We start from the raw sequence: 20,214 nt of genomic DNA, 5'->3' as shown, positions 1-20,214 counted from the left end.
TCATATTCTAAGATACAGGGAGTTAGGACTTCAACATATGAATTTGGGGTGGGGTATACAATTCGGCGCATAACAGAAGAGTATCATTGTATATTAAAGAACACTGCGCTTTACTTAGACTTATTACTTGGCCTAAGTAAGGAATAACTGTGTGAGTAGGCAGTATAACATCATAGTTAACGTCATGGAGTTTTAATTCACAAGTAGGTTCAAATTCTAACTTCCCTTTTACTAGTTGAGAAAACTAGAACATGTTTTTTAACTTTGTTTCAGTTTCTTTATCTGAAAATAAGATATTTCTGAAGACTTGAGGGTTAAATAAAATGTTTAACACATTTAGAATATTGCATGAAAGGGATGCCTGGGTGACTCAGTCAGTTGAGCATCCGACTTTGTCTCTGGTCAAGATCTCACGGTTTGTGAGAGTTCAAGCCCCCATAGCACTCTCTGCTGTCAGCCCAGAGCCTGCTTCCCATCCTCTGTCCCCTTGTCCCACAGTCCCTACCCCATGCATGCACTCTCAAAAATAACTTAAGGAAAACAAAACTTTAAAAAGTAATAAAATTTTCAAAATAAGAATATTGCATGAAAAAAGATGTAGCCAATAAATTGTGCTATTCTTTTACTTTAAAAAAAATATTTAATGTTTATTTATTTTTGAGAGGCAGAGAGACAGAGCACAAGTGGGAGAAGGGCAGAGAGCGAGGGAGACACAGAATCCAAAGCAGGCTCCAGGCTCAGAGCTGTTAGCACGAAGCCCAATGTGGGGCTTGAATTCAAGAACTGTGAGATCATGACCTGAGTCAAAGTTGGACACTTTACCAACTGAGCCACCCAGGCGCCCCTCATTTATTCTTTTTTAAAAAACTGATTTGTTGAGGTCTAATTTACATACAATAAAATTTAGTCATAGTATATGTACAATTCAATAGTTTTTAATAAATTGCAAAGTTAGGCAACCATCACCACAATCCAGTTTTCTAAAATTTTCACCAGCCTCTGGAGATCTCATACTTTTTCAAAGTCCTGTCTTGTTCCCATTTCTAGCTCCAGGCAACCAATCATCTATCTTTTGTCTCTATAGGTTTGTCTATTCTGAATACTTCAGATAAAATGGATGCATGCATTATATGTTGTTTTGCATCCAGGCATTTTCATTTAGCATATTTGAGACTTCTCCATGTTGTAGCATGTATTAGTAGTTCTCTTTTATTCTGAATAAAATTCCATTGTATGGATATATTATATTTTGTTTAATCACTCATCAGGTGATGGATATTGCATTGTTTCTGCTTTTTTGGCTATCATGAATAATATTGCTATGAATGTTCATGTACAAGTTTTTGTGTGCCTCTTTCTTTTCATTTTTCTTGGGCAGATTCCTAGAATAAAAACGGTAGAGTTGTATAATAAAATGTTGCTTAAAGTTTAAAAATTTTCCAAACTATTTTCCAGCGTGACTGCACCATTTTACATTTCCACCAGCAATACATGAGTGTTCTCATTTCTCCACATCCTCCCTACTACTTGTTCTTATTTGCATCATAGCCATTCTAGTGGATGTAAAGTGACATCTCATTGTGGTTTTAATTTTCATTTCCTTAATGAGTAATGGTTTTGCATATCTTTCAATGTTTTTATTATTCATATATGTCCTTTAAGAAAATTTCTATTCAAGTCTTTTGCCATTGCAGAAAAATCAGGTAATTTGGTTTTTATTGCTGAGCTGCTAGTGTTCTTTACTCTTCAAAATCTAGTTACAAATCCTTTATCAGATGTATGATCTGTAAGTATTTTCTCTCAGTTTGTGGTGTGTGTGTGTGTGTGTGTGTGTGTTTTCCTAGTGGTGACTTTTGAAATGCAAAGTGTTTAATTTTGAGGAATTAGATTTGCTATTTTCTTTTCTGAATTCTGCTTTTGTTGCTGTATTTAAGAGATCTTTACCCAACCCAAGGTGAAGATTTTCTTCTGTTGTCTTCTAAAAGTTTTATAATTTTAGCTAATTTTTCAATATTTTAGGTCTATAATCTATTTGAGTTAATATTTGTATAAGGTGTGAAATAAGGATCTAAGTTCATCTTTGCATGTGTGAATATCCAATGTCTCAGCACACAGTAAGTTGAAAAGATTATACTTTCTTCATGTAGTTAGTTTGACTCCATCAGAAATCAACTGACCATAAATATGAGTTATTTTTAGACTCTGTTCTCTTCCATTGATCTGTCTCTCTCATGCCAATAATACACTGTCTTGATTACTATAGCTTTATAAATCTTAAAATCAAAAAGTATCAGTCCTCCAAATATGTTCTTCACAATTGTTTTGGCCACTTGGATTGTTTACATTTCCATACAAATTTAGATTGGGTGGCCAATGTCTGCAAGAAAAACCTACTGAGATTTGATAGGGATTACACTGAAGCTGATTGATCGGTGTGGGATGAATTGCCATCTTACTGCTATCAACTCTTCCAAGCCATGAACATAGAATACCACGCCATTTCTTTCGATCCTCTTTAATTTCTGTCCAGCAAGGTTTTATAGTTTTCAGTGTATAAGCCTTGTCCTTTCATTTCTTTCTTCTTTAAAATTTTTGAAAAATGTTTATTTATTTTTGAGAGAGAGAGAGAGAGAGCGAGCATGAGTGGGGAAGGGGTAGAGAGAGAAGGAGACACAGAACCTGAAGAAGCTCAGAGCCAGGCTCAGAGCTTTCAGCACAGAGCTTGATGTGGGGCCCGAATTCACAAACTGTGAGATCATGACCTGAGCTGAAGTTGGACACTTAACTGAATGAGCCACCCAGATGCCCCTGCCCTTTCAATTCTGAAATTTAATTCTAAGTATTTAATTTTGGGATGCTATTTTGAATAAAATTAATTTCCTAATTTCATTTTTGGATTGTACATTGCTAGTATATAAAAATACACTTGTGTTTTTTTATTGATCTCATATTCTGACTGAATTCTTTTTCTTTTCTTTTCTTTTCTTTTCTTTTCTTTTCTTTTCTTTTCTTTTCTTTGAGGGGGAAGGATTCTTTAAGATTTTCTCAGTACAGAGTTATATCATCTATGAAGAAAGACAGTTTTGCTTCTTGTTTTCTATGTTGTTGTTTTTTATTGCCTGATTGTACTGGATGGAATTTCTAGTACAATGTTAAATAAAAGTAATGAGAACTGAAATCCTTGCCATGTTACTGATTTTAGGGGAAATTTTCTATCTTTCACCATTAAGTATAATCTTAGCTGCAAGGTTTTGTGGGTTTCTTTTATCAGGTTGAGGAAATTTCCTTCTATTCCTGATTTGCTGAGAGTTATTATTAATGAGTGCTGAATTTTGTCAAGTTTTTCCCACATGTGTTCCTTATCCTTATTTTATTTCAACATTATGGAAGCATTCCCAGGCTAAAACATATCAGCTTTTCTTTTTTCTTACTAAGGTTCAAGAGTTTTTTCTTGAATTAATGCTTCTCAATTCACTATTTGCCTTTTTCCAGTGTCCAGAGTCCAGAAGTTGTTGTTTGGACCATTTTTTTTTTCTTTCTAGAGAGGATTTGCTATGCTCATCACCCACCCATTTCAGAAGTCACCCCCTAATGCCACATAGCTATTACTCTTGATCCAATTATTCAATTTCAGCCTTAAAATTTCCTCTTTGGTAAAATAGGATTACTAACCCTCTATTGGTTTGTTGGGAAGATTAGATATGTGATATAATTGAAAATGCTCATTGCTGGGGTGCCTGGGTGGCTCAGTCGGCTGAGTGTCTGATTGTTGACTCTGGCTCAGGTCATGATCTCAGGGTTTGTGAGATTGGGACCGGCATCAGGCTCTGCACTGACACTCCCCCTCTCCCCCCACTGTCTCTCAAAATAAATAAATAAATAAACAAATAAACAAACAAACAAACAAACTTTAAAAAAAGAAAGTGCTCATTGAAGCACCTAGTACACAGTATATTCAGTAAATAGGAATTGCATTTGAAGATCAGGTGAATATAATAGAATAGAATCATTAAGAAGTGACTGGAAAGTGTGGATTTCAGTGTAACTTGGGGAGCTCTATGGACTCCCCAATTAAACTATGAGAGGAAAGATTCAAACGTGTATTTGTTAATTCACCTTACCTCCTTGTTCTCTGGGATAGATACATTTATATCCTCTTATCTTCTACTTCCTTATTAAATCAGGGCTATCTTGTGATAATCTGCCTTTCTTTTCCTCTTAGAACATTTTACTTTGAGCCGCTCCTTAGTTAATAAGTGTAGGAATAATTTTGATATATATCTGGTTTATTGAGACTTTGGAAAGGACAGGGGCAGTGTCCTAGATACCAACCTACCATGATACAGATCCATTAAAAGAATGTTATTTTGTTGCTAAGGGCATGTTCTTTATATCACTAATATCTAACATCACTCAGCAAAGGTAAAGACCCTAGTAAGTCCAGATGAAATCAAATTTGCTGTTTTCAAGTTTGTTTTTTGGCCTCCTTTACCTTAACTTTTTGGTTGCTTATTGTAGAATATGCATTGTTACCGTATGTGTATTGGAACAATGGTAAACTTGTAGGGAATTAAGCAACAAGGAAGGAACCAAGCCTTTATATGAAACTTTTATTTGAATTGAGCTAGGATTCAGCCCTATCTACAAGATTCCACAATTTTAACTGACTCTAGTGGGATCAACACAATATCCTGGAATTCTCTAAAATAGACTGTTCTCTACCTTCTTGCCTTAAATTGCTTATCAATACAATTCAGTGCTCCTTAGTAATGGCTTCTAGTAGAGAAGATGTTATCCTAGTGGTGCTGTTACATTTATTTCACACTGGCTTTGATTGTTTTGGTCATGCTTACATATCTCGATCTATTCTTTATTCCCTTTTCTCTATTCTTCTTTTTATAACTTTTCTCAACTTATTTTCTGTTATTTCTTACATCTAGTTTTCTTCGTTTTTTTTCTATACCATCCTGCTTTCTTCTTGTACCCATGCCTGCCTTTATTTCTTTTCCACAAAATGCCTCACTCACACTTGTTTCTATACCATTCCAAACATGTCCAAGTATATTGGGAGCAGTTTACACTCTCCAAATAATCCACTCGAAGAAGCAGTTAATGTTATCTTTCTAATAAACAATTTCAATTGTAGTAGCCATAAATATCTCAAAGATGATTCTCTCTACATTTTCATTAAAGCCAAGGCTTTGTTTGGTGTTTTGGTTTTAAACAAACACTCGTCCCAGCAGTGCAGCTCACCAATATAGAACAGAATTACAATGTACTTCCAGCCAAATTCCGTTTATTGTCAATTTCAGTAGTGTTTCTTATGGTAGCAATTATTTTCTGAAAGCCTGCAAGCAAGCAGCAGAAAACTGAAATCATCAAAGAGTTTTTATCTGCAGCAATTCCAGAAATGGCAGGTAGCTGATAGTTTAAACTTTAGTTCTCTGCAGTGGAATAGTGCAAATAAGAGAATGCCATCTGCCTGCTCCTGGAGGCTTTCTGAAAAATATACCCAAGTTAATAAAGTTTTGGGGTGATATTCGATGACTTTGGTTAGTACTGCACTGAATGCTACAACATATCTATGACCCTTCGCTGCTGCCCTAGACACTCCTGAGACAAGTTTCACAAGTTGCAGTGGTATTGCTTTTTTTAATATATAAATTAAAAACTTGAATTTTTATTTCAATTTTCTAATTACCTGGAGCAATATCTTCTAACTGCAGTTCCTTGATTTAACCTGGAAAATAGGGTTTTTTGCTGAGAGTTACATGACCAGGAACAAATATGAAAATGAGAAACCAGCTTTGGATTTACTCTTGAGAGAATGTTTAGGAGATAAGATCAAGGGATAATTGAAAAATGTCACCCAGTTTATTCTACCTGTTGATGATAATTTATGTAATGCATGCTATAAAGCAAGTAGACTGCCATTTTCTACAAATGTTCTAAAAGAAAAAGAATTTCCTTATTTCTTTAATCAATAACTCAACAGATATCTATTGATTTTATTTGCCATGCTTTTGGAATACAGTAATAAAAAAAAGCCCTGAGGTTAAAACAGTGAATAAGACAGAAATGGTCTCTTGTAGCTTATATTCCAGCATAGACGAGTATTGATAGCACTGTTGTTTGAGTACAATTGTAGTAAGTATACAAAGGAGTCACGTATAGAATGCTAACAGGACAGAAAACAAGCTGATATGATCTGAATATTTGTGTCTCCCTCAGAAGTCATATGTTGAAGTCCTAATGCCCAATGTGATAGTGTTAGGAGATGGAGCCTTTGGTAAGAATAGGTTGTAAGGGTGGCATGCTCATAAATGGGAATAAAAGATGTATTTTAAAACATTTATTTATTTATTTTGAGAGAGAAGAAGGGAGAAGAGGGAGGAGAGAGAATCCCAAGCAGACTCTGTACCATCAGCAGGGAACCGACACAGGGCTTGATCCCACTAACCATGAGATCATGACCTGAGCCAAAATCAAGAGTCAGATGCTCACCCCGTTGAGCCACCCAGGTGTCCCAGGAATATTGCCCTTATAAAAGAGGTCCAAGGGGCGCCTGGGTGGCGCAGTCGGTTAAGCATCCGACTTCAGCCAGGTCACGATCTCGCGGTCCGGGAGTTCGAGCCCCGCGTCGGGCTCTGGGCTGGTGGCTCAGAGCCTGGAGCCTGTTTCCGATTCTGTGTCTCCCTCTCTCTCTGCCCCTCCCCTGTTCATGCTCTGTCTCTCTCTGTCCCAAAAATAAATAAACGTTGAAAAAAATTAAAAAAAAAAAAGAGGTCCAAGAACAACCTTGCCCCTTCCATTAAGTAAGGACACAGGGAGAACTTGTCAGTCTACAAGACTTCACCAGAACCCAACTCTGCTGGCACACTCATCTGACTTCCAGCATCTAGAACTGTGAGAAATAAATTTCTGTTGTTTATGAGCTACCCATTCTGTGGTGTTTTGTTAGAGCAACTCAGATGGACTAAAACACAAGGGAACCTGTGCTTGTCTCCAGAAGTTTCCTTAAGGAAATTTGATGAATCACTAAAAAGATAAATTAACTCCGTAAATGAGGAGAGTGTGTGGAAGATCAGTCCAGGCAGAGTGGACAAAGTGAGCAAAGGTTCAGAAGAAGAAAGCAATATTTGAATATTTGAAGACCAAAATGAAAGCCAGAGTAGTTAGAGCACAGAGTGATGGAAGAGTTGTTCAAGGTGAGGATGGTGAAATAAGCAGGGTGAGGTTGTGCGGGGATTCATAGGTCAAACATTTTGATCTGTATTTTAAGAACAGTCGAAATCTAGGATTTTAAGCAGGGGTGTGGCATGGTTTGTTCTTTCAAAATAACTCCATCTGCAATGTAGGAAGTCAATCTTTGAAGCCAGGAGTGGATATTAGGAGACCAGTGCTAACTTACCTCAGAGTGGCTGTAGACACAAGATTTACATAAGAGTGTGTTTAAGAGTGTTTCAGATGGCAAAGTAACATGCATTGAAATGAATGGAATCGGGAGTGGAAGATGTCAAGACTTATTCCTGTGTCTTTAACGTGTATAATTGGAGGTAGCCAGGTTGTGAAGTAGTAGAGAGATTAAGTAGACATTGGCAATACATAAATTTTAAATTGTGAAATAAACTAGGCCGGTGCAGAATATTGGAGATGATCACCCATGTGGCTATTGAGGCCATGGCTGAAATCACAGAAGGAGAGAGTATAGAATAACAAGAAAAGACCTGGGTTCTAGTCTATTAAAACTTTAATATTTAAAATTCGGTGAGGATGATGAACAGAAAAGGATATATTGGCAGAGATGTAGAAGAAGAAAGGGGATAATATGATTGCCAGGAAGTCAAGAAACACTGTTTTGTGAACATGGAATGGGCATCAGTCACATGCTGCCAAGAAGTTAGAACATCTTTTTGTGGGGTGTGTACATGGTTTTAATAAGCCTCTTTTCACTCTCTCTACCCTGAAATTAAAGGGGACATAGAAACCACTTACTTTTATTATTGACTTTGGGCATTTTATCTCTTTTAGGTTGAGAATGGAGTCCAGAGTACTGTCTCACTATAAGGAAAACCCCTTCTTTATGCAAAGAGAAAATGTAAATTTAAGCATAGTGTTCAGGTGGATAGGAGCAGTGCAACTGAATCCAGAGGCTTCAACTCTACCTCTTTCTTATTAACATTTTATTTACAGTTTCTTTTTCTGTAAATATTATGGAAAGAATAAGGGTCACAATAATCCATAGCTTAGATCCTCCTGGAAATGCTTCTATAATCCTTACAGTTTGAGGGATCAAGGCTTTGTTTCAATCAGATATTTTTAGTAAGGTGAACTGGATTTTTATGATATGTTAGTATTAGTGAAAGATGTGTGATATAATCAAATACAGTACTTGTATTGACACTAGTTTCTCTTGGAAGAGAATTTGTGTTAACCTAAAATACTTACTCTTATTACCTAAGTTTGACTGCAGTGGGGTCTACATGGCTTATACATATAACCTAAAGATAACTGTGAGAATTCTTTTAAATTAAACCTTTATCTTGATAATGAAAATTATTTTTTATTAAATTATATTTGTTATGATAATGAAAAATTATAGTTCTGTGAATACTATAGATTTTATTAAAATAATGTAGGTTCACCCATAATCACAATGACAAAAGGTATATACTTATATATAATTTACTGTTACATGAATTACATATCTCAATTTGTATATATGAATTAACTATGTATTTATATACTTATGTATATTTTCTATAGATATATATAAATGAAGGTTTAATTGAGAAATATAATTCACAAAATATAAACTTCACCATTTGAAAGTGTATGTTTCCACGTACAAAGAGATTTTGACTACTCTGAAATCTTTCACTAGAGATTTGTTGAAATCTGTAGGTAAATGGGACTAACTGGCACATTTGTATCTTGGTCTTTATATCTTTGCTGCTCTGATTCTGATCTCTTCATTCCTCTGCCCAGGTTAACGTACTCTACCAACCTAATTGGTTTTATGACATGCTTATACACATTCTCAGTTCTTTCTTTGCGATTATTGAAAATTCATACTCTGGATTTCCATCAGTTTTCTTAAAATAAGTAGCTATTGCCGTACAAATAGAATACTAACAGGGACCTAACCACTCATATACTTTGAAGGAGTTAATTCTCAATGGATACGTGATGTTAATTATCATTGATTATTGGAATGATCTCCCTGATCCATGGATCACCTAATGATGGAAAGTGAAAACTCTATATATTGTTTTCTAACAATAGTATACTACTCTTAGGAAGAGGGAAATGCAATCTGTGTCTGTGCAGAAAAGATTAACTGCTACTTTCTGTGTCACTCTATCAAACCTTTACATCTTACTAAAGTGACTGGGGATATTTACTATGTAACTGTTTCCTAGCCACTGTATGCAAACTACATGCGCACAAGTGCTTGAGTTTACATTCCACATTTTGGACTAGATAGTCAAAGAAATTAAACAATGGCTATCTTTAATGAAACTATAACAGAAGTTCTCATCTATTAGTTATATTTCATAGTGTAGGAAACTTCACAAAATAATTAGAAATTTTAACTTTTGAAACTTCTTTTCAATGACAATATTGGTTGAATTTTTTTGACAGGATTTATAGGCTCGTTTCCATGAAGGACATAGAAGTACATTTACTTATCTTCATAGATCTCTCCTTAATCTTTAGGATCCTTTCAGACATTGAAGCAGATCTAACACATTTTGAATGGGCTTTTATTGGGGTGCCTGGGTGGCTCAGTCGGTTAAGTGTACGACTTCAGCTCAGGTCATGATCTCACAGTCTGTGAATTCGAGCCCCAAGTTGGGCTCTGTGCTGACAGCTCAGAGCCTGGACCCTTCTTCAGGTTCTGTGTCTCCCTCTCTCTCTCTTCCCCTTCCCTACTCACGCTCTGTCTCTGTCTCTCAAAAATAAATAAATGTTAAAAAAATTTTTTGAATGGGCTTTTACTGAAGGATTTCTTGTAGTTACTGAAGAACAGATCCTGCTTTCTACCACATATTCCACTGTGTATGAGGATTTGAAAGAGACTTGGTATAACATGGCTTCTTGTATAGAAATGACACATGGCACTTTATATTCAATGTTTTAAATCTTATGGTGTTTAGTTTCAAATATTTTTAAAGCTTTTTTGCTATAAATGAAATAGTAACTTTTGATAGTTTCTAGTTTTTCTCACTTACTGGCTTAAATGTATCTTTTCAGGTTCTCTCTTAATTCCGTTTAAGAATATTTTTTTTTTATTCTAAGACCACTAGTATCCCTGTTCTTATTCTTTTACCTCTGTGGAGCACTTTATACTTCACAAAATTTTTATAATAATTATTGGTTTTGATCCTTACTCACTAATGCCTGTGAAATACCTGAGGCATCTCCAATTAAACTTAATGAACTGATAAGACAACTGAGACCCAAAAATTGAGGCAGTTCTTTGGAAGTGTCTTTGAGCTATAAGAGCAGAGCCCCTGGCCTAACTTTTCTAGAACTGCAACCTCTGATTATGGTATGATTCCCCTCTCTTACAAGAATAAATTTCATTCCCAGGCCGAATTCCTAAAGATGTGTGAGCACTTGCTGTATGCTTAGCACTCTCCTGGGAAGGATGGGTACAGAGAACGGACGTCCCTCCTAAACGTATATAAACTACATAGGAGCCACACAATTCCTTCTATGGAACATCTAGAATGGACTTCAGTGGGCATAACTATATAGAGAGTTCTTTCCAAGGCATGCCAGAAGTGGCTATTCTTATTTGGGTTTATTGGAAATAAGGAACATGGATTTGAAGTAAAGCTAGTCAAACCCATACCCAGTGGGAAATGGTATCACTCAGACTTTGAGATTGGTAAAAGAAACTCTATCTTCCATCTCATTACTCAACTTAATGGCTCTATATCATTTGCTGAATGCTTTTTCCTTTTCTATGGAAACATAGAGAGCAAGGTCTATGGAAACAGAGGTCTGTGGAATCATAAAGGAAAAAAAAAAGAAATAAAATTTACATTAAGAGAGTGCACGCATTTTTTTCAGTATGTCTATATTCCTTAACTATGAGAACCAAGCACTACATTTTTTCCCTATGTTTTAGCTAACTCAGTGATTGAGACTTGATGGAATCATAGCACAAAGGTAATGTGTTTTTATAATGACAGGGCTGATTGGATTCCTCCCAACCTTGAATGGTTCTCTTTTTCATTTACTAACAATCTGGGTAAGTGTTGGGACCAAATGTGCTACCCACCTAATAGTAAAAGGACAATAAAATCACATTTATAATACTGTTGTTTTCCTTTCCCACTGCTGGCAGCCGTGGAGAAGAGAGAGATCCAGTCCAAACTCATTTTCTCTGCATTATACCTTTGTAATGTCTCTTTGTATAACAAATAACGGAAGGCTTACAAACTCTCCCTCTTCTCAAAATAAGGAGGAATCTGCCACAGTGAGAGTGAAGACAGTGTGGTATTTCCAAAGTGTGGTATTCATAAAGGAAAGCTACAAAGTTGGATTTGAGTCTACAGAGAATACCTTGATCCAGTTAAAATCACTTGGATTCAGATTCCTCTCTGTTTTTTTTTTCTCTCTTCATTTTTCCTCCTCCCTCTTCTCTTTACTCCTTGCCTTCCCATTTCTTTTGTATTAACATGGTTTTTTATGATGGGATAGGCATAATGCGAGGGGTTCAGGAGATATTTTAAGTTGTCCTTGCCCTTAGAAAAAGTAATTACTGAGATTAGGATGGAGCCATGGCTATTTAGAAAAAAAATTTATAGTACTGGATAATGGAAAAGCAAAAAAAGTTTAATTCATATAGAGGGCATAAAAGAAAAAGTATGTAGGGGAGCATCATAGAAAGTTTTGTGGACCAGACTATAACTTCATCTCCAGCGCCAGTAAATACATAAAGAAATAGCAACCACACATGGGCTCCTGGGTAGCTCAGTCAGTTGATCTTCAGACTTGGTTTTGGCTCAGGTCATGAGTTTGTGGGTTTGAGCCCCACATCTGCCTGTGTGGAGCCTGCTTGAGATTCTCTCTTTCTCCATCTCTCTCTGCCTCTCCCCTGCTCTCTCTCTCTCTCTCTCTCTCTCTCTCTCTGAAAATAAATAAATAAAAACTTTAAAAATTTTTAAAATAAAAAGAAGAGCAACCACATAAGCAATAATGATGATGAGCCATTAAGGTAGTTTTAGGTGATACGATGTGATTTTTTTAAGGTGTACAATGCATATACATTGTGAAATGAGGTATTGAGAAATGAGTTATTGAGAAATCAAGTTAATTGACACATCTTTCACCTCACATAATTGCCTTTTTTTTTTCCTCTGGGGGGTTGCTAAGAACTCTTAAGATACCCTTTTAGTATATACCTTATTTAATCATTTTCTCATTTTTTATCGCATTGTGATCGGAGATTGATTTTTGGGGTGGGTGTATTTCTTGAAACTTTCTGTCCTTAGAGATATTTTTAAAAAGCTATTTATTTTCCAGTTTTTGGTTTAACTGTTATGGATATGTTCTGGGTATGTAGTCTAACTTTTGAACTGTGTTGTTCAAATTTTCTGTGTTCCTTCTTTTGTTGATATATTAATGAAAAGGGGACATTAATGTATCTCAGAATGTTTTTTCTTATTTCTCCTTGTATTCTGGTAATATTTGTCTACTCTGAGTTGTTTTTTATTAGATTCTTAAAAGTTTAGGATTAAATACCATCCTTGAAAACTAAATCTTGTGGTCTTCATAGATTTAACCCCCTATTTGTAGTAATATTTCTTGCTTTAAATTCTATTTTATCATATCAGTAATAGAAAGTTTATAGTGTCTTTCATCATTTTTCTTCTTCCTGAGTTATGCTTTGAGTGTTATTTCTATTATACAGCTGGAGTTTTTTTTTGTGTATTTTATTATATCTTATTATGTTCAGATCTATTACTACTATTGTACTTTGTGCTTTCTATTCCCTTCTGTTTTTTTCTTTCTCTCTCTTCTTTTAGCTCAGGGTTTCTCAGTCTCAGCACTGTGGATATTTTGGGCCAGATCACATTTTTATTGTGGGGGCTGTCCTGTGCATTATAGGATGTTTGGCGGATTCCCGGCCTCTACCTAGCATAGCAGTAGCCAATAGCAGCAACACCACCCTCGCCCTACCAGTTCCAACAACAGATAGTGTCTCCATACATTGCCAAATAAATTGTTCCCTGGAAGGCAAAGTTGCCCACAGAGGAGAAGGTCTGTTTTAGATTATTTAACATTTGTTTCTTATCCAATAACCATCTCTAATAATATGCACATTATATTGTCTGTTTCCATTAGTTTAACGATTTGCCCAGAATTTTTAATAATTCTTATTTAACTTATAAAGTTTAAGGGAGGTCATTTTTTTTTTCTTTTCTGGAACAATACAACTGCCAAATAGACACTTATCTGTAATTACCTTTCTCAAACTATTTGTTATCATTGTTTGGTATTTGAGTTCTATGTTTTAAATTCATGAATCAGGCATCATTGCTATTGTATAAAATCAGTTTGTTATATTTACATGATATTTATCATTTCTTTGTTTGTAATTCCTTCCTATTATGTTTACCTAAATATTCGTGACTGATATAGATTCTTATTTAATGTTATTAGCTTCCTTTTTTTCATAATTTTCTTTTTCTCTGAAAAACAGTTTTGAGCAAATCTTCTATGGCAAATCTATTACTGAAAAATTCTCTCACTTTTCTTCTGTCTAAGAATGTATTTTTTCCCACTTACTTTTCCTAAAGTATTTTTTCTGGATATAAAATTCAAAGTTGACAGTGGTTTTATTTTCTTTCAGTGTTTACAAAACATTGTGCCAGTCCTTCTGGTTCCATAATTTCTGATTAGGAATCCATTGTTATTTAGTTATTTTTAATCTATATGCAATGTATTGATTCTCTGCCTGCATTCACAGTGTTGGGGTGTGTGTGTGTGTGTGTGTGTGTGTGTGTGTGTGTGTGTGTCTGCATGCACACGTGTGTGTGTGTGTGTTTTAGTTCCCAGTTTTGACAAGTATGATTCTAATAGTCATGAGTTTCTGTAGTTCTATCGTAATTGGGATTTGGTCAACTTCTTAAATCTGTGAATTCATGCCTTTCATCAACTTTAGGTAATTTCAGCTATAATTACTTAAATAATTTTTCAACCCTGACGCTTTCTACTCCTTTCTACTCCAGGACTCCTATGATACAAATATTACACCTTCTGTTACTGCCTTATAGGTTCTTCAACTCTATTCATTTCATAAAAATATATTCTTCTTAATTGTACAGATTGAACAATGTCTATTGAGCTATATTAATTTTACTGGCTCTTCTGTCATCTGAGTTATTATTGAGCCCATTAAGTATGTTTTTCTTTCTCATTTTTGTTACTACATTTTTCAGTTCCAGAATATCATTTGGTGCTTATTTTTATCTGCTGCTTTTTCTTTGCTGAAACTTGCATCCTTTCCCCAAACGTCCATGGTTGCCTGTTGGGGTATTTCTGTGAAATTTGCTCTGAAGTCCTTGTCAGAAAATTTCAACATCTTTGTTATCTTGGCATTTCTGTCTGTTGATCATCTTTTCTCATTTTAGCTAAGATTTACCGGGTTTTAGGTATAATGAGAAGTGTAAATTTTTTTGTTCCCTGGACATTTAGACTCCTATGAAAGTTTGTTTCATATTGACATCTATTTTAGTATGCTGTCTAGAATGCACATCCTGGATCATTTTGTGAGCTGTGTTTTGGATGTTAATGTAGTTTTCCACATTTTTTCAGTGTTATTCTGGTCTGTCTTGCTTGTATGCAACACAGAGACCAATCTGAATCTTTGGTCATATTCCACCTTGTAGTTCATTTCTCAAAGCATTTATTATGTTTATTCTGTCAGTTTTGCACATAGGTTACTTAAGAGTTTGCCTAGGACTTAATGCACAAATGTTAAGGATGCCTTTCTCCATATTCCTCCTACCTATAATTTACTGTTACTCTTTTTTTTTAATTTTTTTAAATGTTTATTTATTTTTGAGAGAGAGAGCACAAGCAAGGGAGGTAGAGCAGAGAGAGAGACACACACACACACAGAATCTGAAACTGGCTCCAGGCTCTGCACTGTCAGCACAGAGCCCGACACAGGGCTCAAACTCACAAACCTTGAGATCATGACCTGAGCTGATGTCATACGCTTAGCAGACTGAGCCACCCAGGAGCCTCTACTGTTACTCTTTCCATGGGAAGAGGGCTCCACTCTCTATTGTTGTTCACATAATGAAAGGGAAAGGAATCAGCAACATGACTCTACAACACAATCTCTGCATTGCATGAAAGGAAGGAAGATAGTACCATATCTGGTCATTGTTTTACAAGTACTTTGAATATATTAATCTGTTATCTGGCTTCCTGTGTTGTTTTGAGAAGTCAACTATCAGTATAATGAACATTCTTTTACAGGTGATTTTTCTGGCTGGTTATAGAATATTTTATTGTCGTTTAGACTCTGTAGGGTTTCTTTAAAAATTACGTACTTGGGATTCATTTTTTTTCTGAATTATAACACAATGTGTCATTTATTATGAAAGGTCCTTATTTATTTTTTCTTTAAAAATTGCTTCACCTTTTTCTATTCTCTATTCTCTCCTTCTATGATTCTCTCCTTCTATGATTTATTTATATATTTTATTCTTTCTCATGTTGTCATCTGTCTCTGTTCTTTTACATTTTCCCTGTTGGTTCTCTATGTTGATTTGGTGGCATACTAAAACTGACTTATACCAGCTTTCAAGAGCCAATTGTTAAATGTTCAGAAACTTTGTGAGCCAGTTTTTTAACTTTCATTGGCTTGAATATGTCTATGATGAGAATAGTTAGAATTGACAAATTCTACAAATCAGGGGTTATTTTTTGGAAGAGTGGTATTACTGGCACATTGGTAATCATTTGAGATGATTTCTTCAGATGTATTTTCCAGTTTCCCAGTTACCTCTTCAGCTATATCTAATCTTCTGTTTAATCATCCATTTATTTTCTGATTTCAGTTATAAATTTCAACTAGAAGTTGAAATTGATTCTATATCAAATCTACCTCACGATTTTTAAAAAATTTCTTGCTGTTTAACTATTTTTGATACCCTCATATTACACAGGTAAATATGACATTTTGATTTGATAATTCCAATGACTGTCATCTTACGTTGCAGTACTGATTTTGAAGATATTTTAAAATATATAATTTTGTTGCCTGTCCCTAATGCTTTGTTAAAAATCATGTCTTTTCTATAAGAGATTTGTAAATGTGCCCTAGTGAGTTCGCCAGCACTTGTTACCTCTTGAGTGGTAACTGTTCTGTTTTGGTCTCCAAGAATTTCCTTTACTTTTTAATGGGTTCAAGAATACAGTTAAAAAATACCTTTAAAAACATTTTTTTCTGGTGGGGCAACTGGGTGGCTCAGTGGGTTAAGCGTCTGACTCTTGATTTTGGTGTAGGCCATGATCTCTTGCTTGTGAGATCAAGCCCTGCATTAGGCTCCACACTGAGCTTGGAGCCTGCTAAAGATCTCTCTCTCTCCCTCTCTCTCTGCCCCTCCCCCACTCACACTCATTCTCTTGCTTTATCTCTCTAAAAATAAATAAACATTTTTTAAAATGTATTTTTTTCTAGAATTGTTTGAGGTTTTTGTCAGGAAGTATTTTTGCATATCTGTTTCATGACCTAGTTAACAACCAAAGCTGATAGTATATTTGGAGTTTCAATTCAAATTATTTGCATAAATTGCTTAGACCAACATTATGTGATTGATAGTCATTATTACTAGCATTGATTTTGCATTGAATAATGTGTAAATAAAATGTACAAATCCATAGTCCAGTGGTGTGTGGTAGACACAAATAGTGTTCAGCAACATTTAAGTATCCTCTCTTCCAGGTATCACTCTCTTTGACCTTAGTAATGATTATATGACTTCTTTGGTCAATGAATATCAACATAAGTGACATGTGTCATTCTTGGTAAAAACATTTCAAAGGCAATGTGTCATTATGTTTTCTTCCCTTAATCTGAAAAGATGTGTTAATATAAAGATGCCACAGAATTGAAACAACCTAGGACGTATCACAAGAAGGACATCTACCTTTGAGAACTGCCTAGTCCCTCAGTGATTATTGGCAGAATAAGAAACAAATTTTTATAATTGTAAGCCACTGACACACACACACACACACACACATATATATATATATATGTATATATATATATACACACACACATACATATACATACACACACACTAGGATGATTAGAGTATAATACATATATGTATGTATATATGTATATATGCATGTGTGTATATGCATAAAGATGTGTACATATATACATGTATGTGTAGATGTATATACGTAATTCTACACATGTATAACATGCAGGCATTATATGTTAATATATTTACGTATGTATATTAAAATATGCATATGCATGTATATACATAAATTGCATATACCTACACATACATAACATATACATATGAATATACATACATATATACACATATATATATATATATGTATATATATACTTGTTTTTATAATACAGCTTACCCTGACTGACACAAGTATATATTTGTTATGCTTCATGCTCATGAAATGCTAATTTCTACCTTAATATTTATTACATTATTCCTGCTTCTTCATATGCTTTTCTTGTTCCTCTCTAATTATATAAATTATCCTTGAATCCTAGGGTCTTTTGAACACTTTTTTATTTAACTTTATGTGTAAAAAAAAACTTGTCTTTTCTCACCATATAATTTTCAAATTCTTGGAGATATTGATGACTTACTAAAACTGCTTTACTTCACCAAGCCACCTAGCTCAATTTGATATCTACAGTTTATTTTCAATGATTATTTTTGAAATACAATATATTTTAAGTTAAAATAATAAGTTTAGGACCTTCTTTGTACCATTTCCAAGAAAATGTCCAGCCAGTGAAATACTAGGATGATTAGAGTATAATACATACATGTTTTCTATCCCATGGAATATTATAAAAATTTTAAGCAGCAGCAATGGTGATATATTTGTAAAATGTGCAGTATAGGAAAAATGAATTATTTAGATTAAATGGTCCTCTGAAATAATAATAATAAAAAACAGGTTGTGCTCATTTATTTGGACATTCATTCTCTCACTTCAAAATAATACTGACTGGTTTCAGTCCATACCCTAGAGCTATAGCACATGTTTTATAACAGATGTTTTATTGCCTGGCACTTTGCAAAACTCATCCATCCAAAATACTATAATATGCCCCCAACCCCAACCACTACTGAAAATAAAACAGCAAGATTTTTAAAGCAACCCAAAATTGAACCCAAAAAGTCATTCCAGAGCTTAGAAACTCTTTTGTTCTTAAGTTTCTCCACATGATATGCTTTTTCTTTCTTAATTAAACTTTGGTCTTAAAAATTGAATACTGGGAGGTTTTTTTCTGCTTTTCCTTTGCACCATTGCATCCAACTCATCAGAAATCATGACTGTGGATAATGTTACTTGTACGGTGTCACTATTTGACCTTTGTTAATAGTTTGAGATTCTTCAAAAATCCCTCCTAGAATTTTTAACATAATGGCAGAAGGTGGACACCAGAGAGGAAAATCTCTTCTACTATATTATATGCTTTTGTAAAGATTCATTCTGACTCTGTATCTGCCTGCCTGATAATGTGAATCCATAATTTGTAAGTATAATTGTTTCAAGTGTCCAGACAAACAAGGTAGCTGGTCAAAGTAAAAGGAAATGATGATTAGGAATACAGTAACAGTAGAGCATATAACACAACTCTCAAATAAAGCAAATTCAAATTAAACTGCTTTGCTAGAAGAAAATTCAGTCCTTGGTCTGCCAGTTTGCATCCCCTGTATAATACCTAATTTAAGTAGATCGTTCTTGCGTCTAATTTATATAAAGATTCATACTAGGAAGAATAGTTTTTACTGAAATCTTTTGGTTTATGGTACTTCTGTAAGTTTAATGGAATGTCACAAAATGTACCAACACTCTGTCTCAAGGCCTCTTCATCCTTGTATTTATTCATTCATGTCCATTGCTTTAATCATACTTCATACCTAATGTACCAACAAACGGTAGCCATCTCTTTCCTTTTATCCACCTCTGTCTCCTTTAAACATTGGCCTCTTTTTTTCCCAAAATGTTGCAAAGGTAAAGGGTGTAATTTTCTGTGATCTCATCCTCTATCCTGTGAATATTATCATCATCTATAACCAAGCCAAAGAAATTCTATGGAAATAATTGATTACACATTTTCTTTTAGGACAGGTTAAGAAAACAAATCAGTATTCATTATTAATTTGGAAAAGATCAAAAGAGGCCAATCTATTAGGAAGCAAAGAGAGAAAGAAGCATAGTAGCCACTGCTTTGTTTTGTCATCAAGTCAAGGAGGGATAATGGTTTTGTACTAAAACTCCAAGAGATTTAATCTTTAGTCTGAAGTTGTGGATATTATATCCTAGTAGCAAATGATCTCACAAAATGTGTTCAAATGATGTGTATTGGCCTGAGATTGTTTCCATAAATTAGAAATCCTTAGAGTATTTGAAGTTGTCTCTGTCTGAATGTCTGCTTTATGTTGATCCTATAACCCCCAGTGAGAACTTCTGGTATGACATATGGTCTCCAGTCAGCAACAGTGTCCTCAAGGTTAACCTAAATTAGGAACTCTAATAATTCTTTGTTTGCTCCTACATTATTAAATAGAACCTGCCTACTCAGATCATTGAGATGGATCTTCCTTGCTTTGGAATATATGAAAGTTGCTAAACTACAGTAGATGGTAGAAGTTCTGTGTAAAGTTACTTCCTTATGAATACCTGAGAGGTACATGAGTGGCCTATAGTGGGGGAAGGGAAGAGGCTGATCATAAAGTACCTCATTTCTCTTGAAGAGGACATTAAACATTAGAAGAATTGGAGTTCTTACACTGTACGTGATGAGTGATCATCCACAAAGCACTCCTGTAAAAGACCTAGAGTAGAAAATAGATCATATAATTCCTTCTTTGGGGCCTTTGTGAATCTGGAAATTTCCCAATATGGTTTAACTGTACAAGATCATAAAATTTCGCCAATATGCATTTAATTTCATGG

This window comes from Prionailurus viverrinus, chromosome D3 (genome assembly GCF_022837055.1).
Source record: "Prionailurus viverrinus isolate Anna chromosome D3, UM_Priviv_1.0, whole genome shotgun sequence".
NCBI classification, from domain to species: domain Eukaryota; kingdom Metazoa; phylum Chordata; class Mammalia; order Carnivora; family Felidae; genus Prionailurus; species Prionailurus viverrinus.
The sequence above is the reverse complement of the archived record's forward strand: the minus strand, read 5'-3'. Positions refer to the sequence as shown.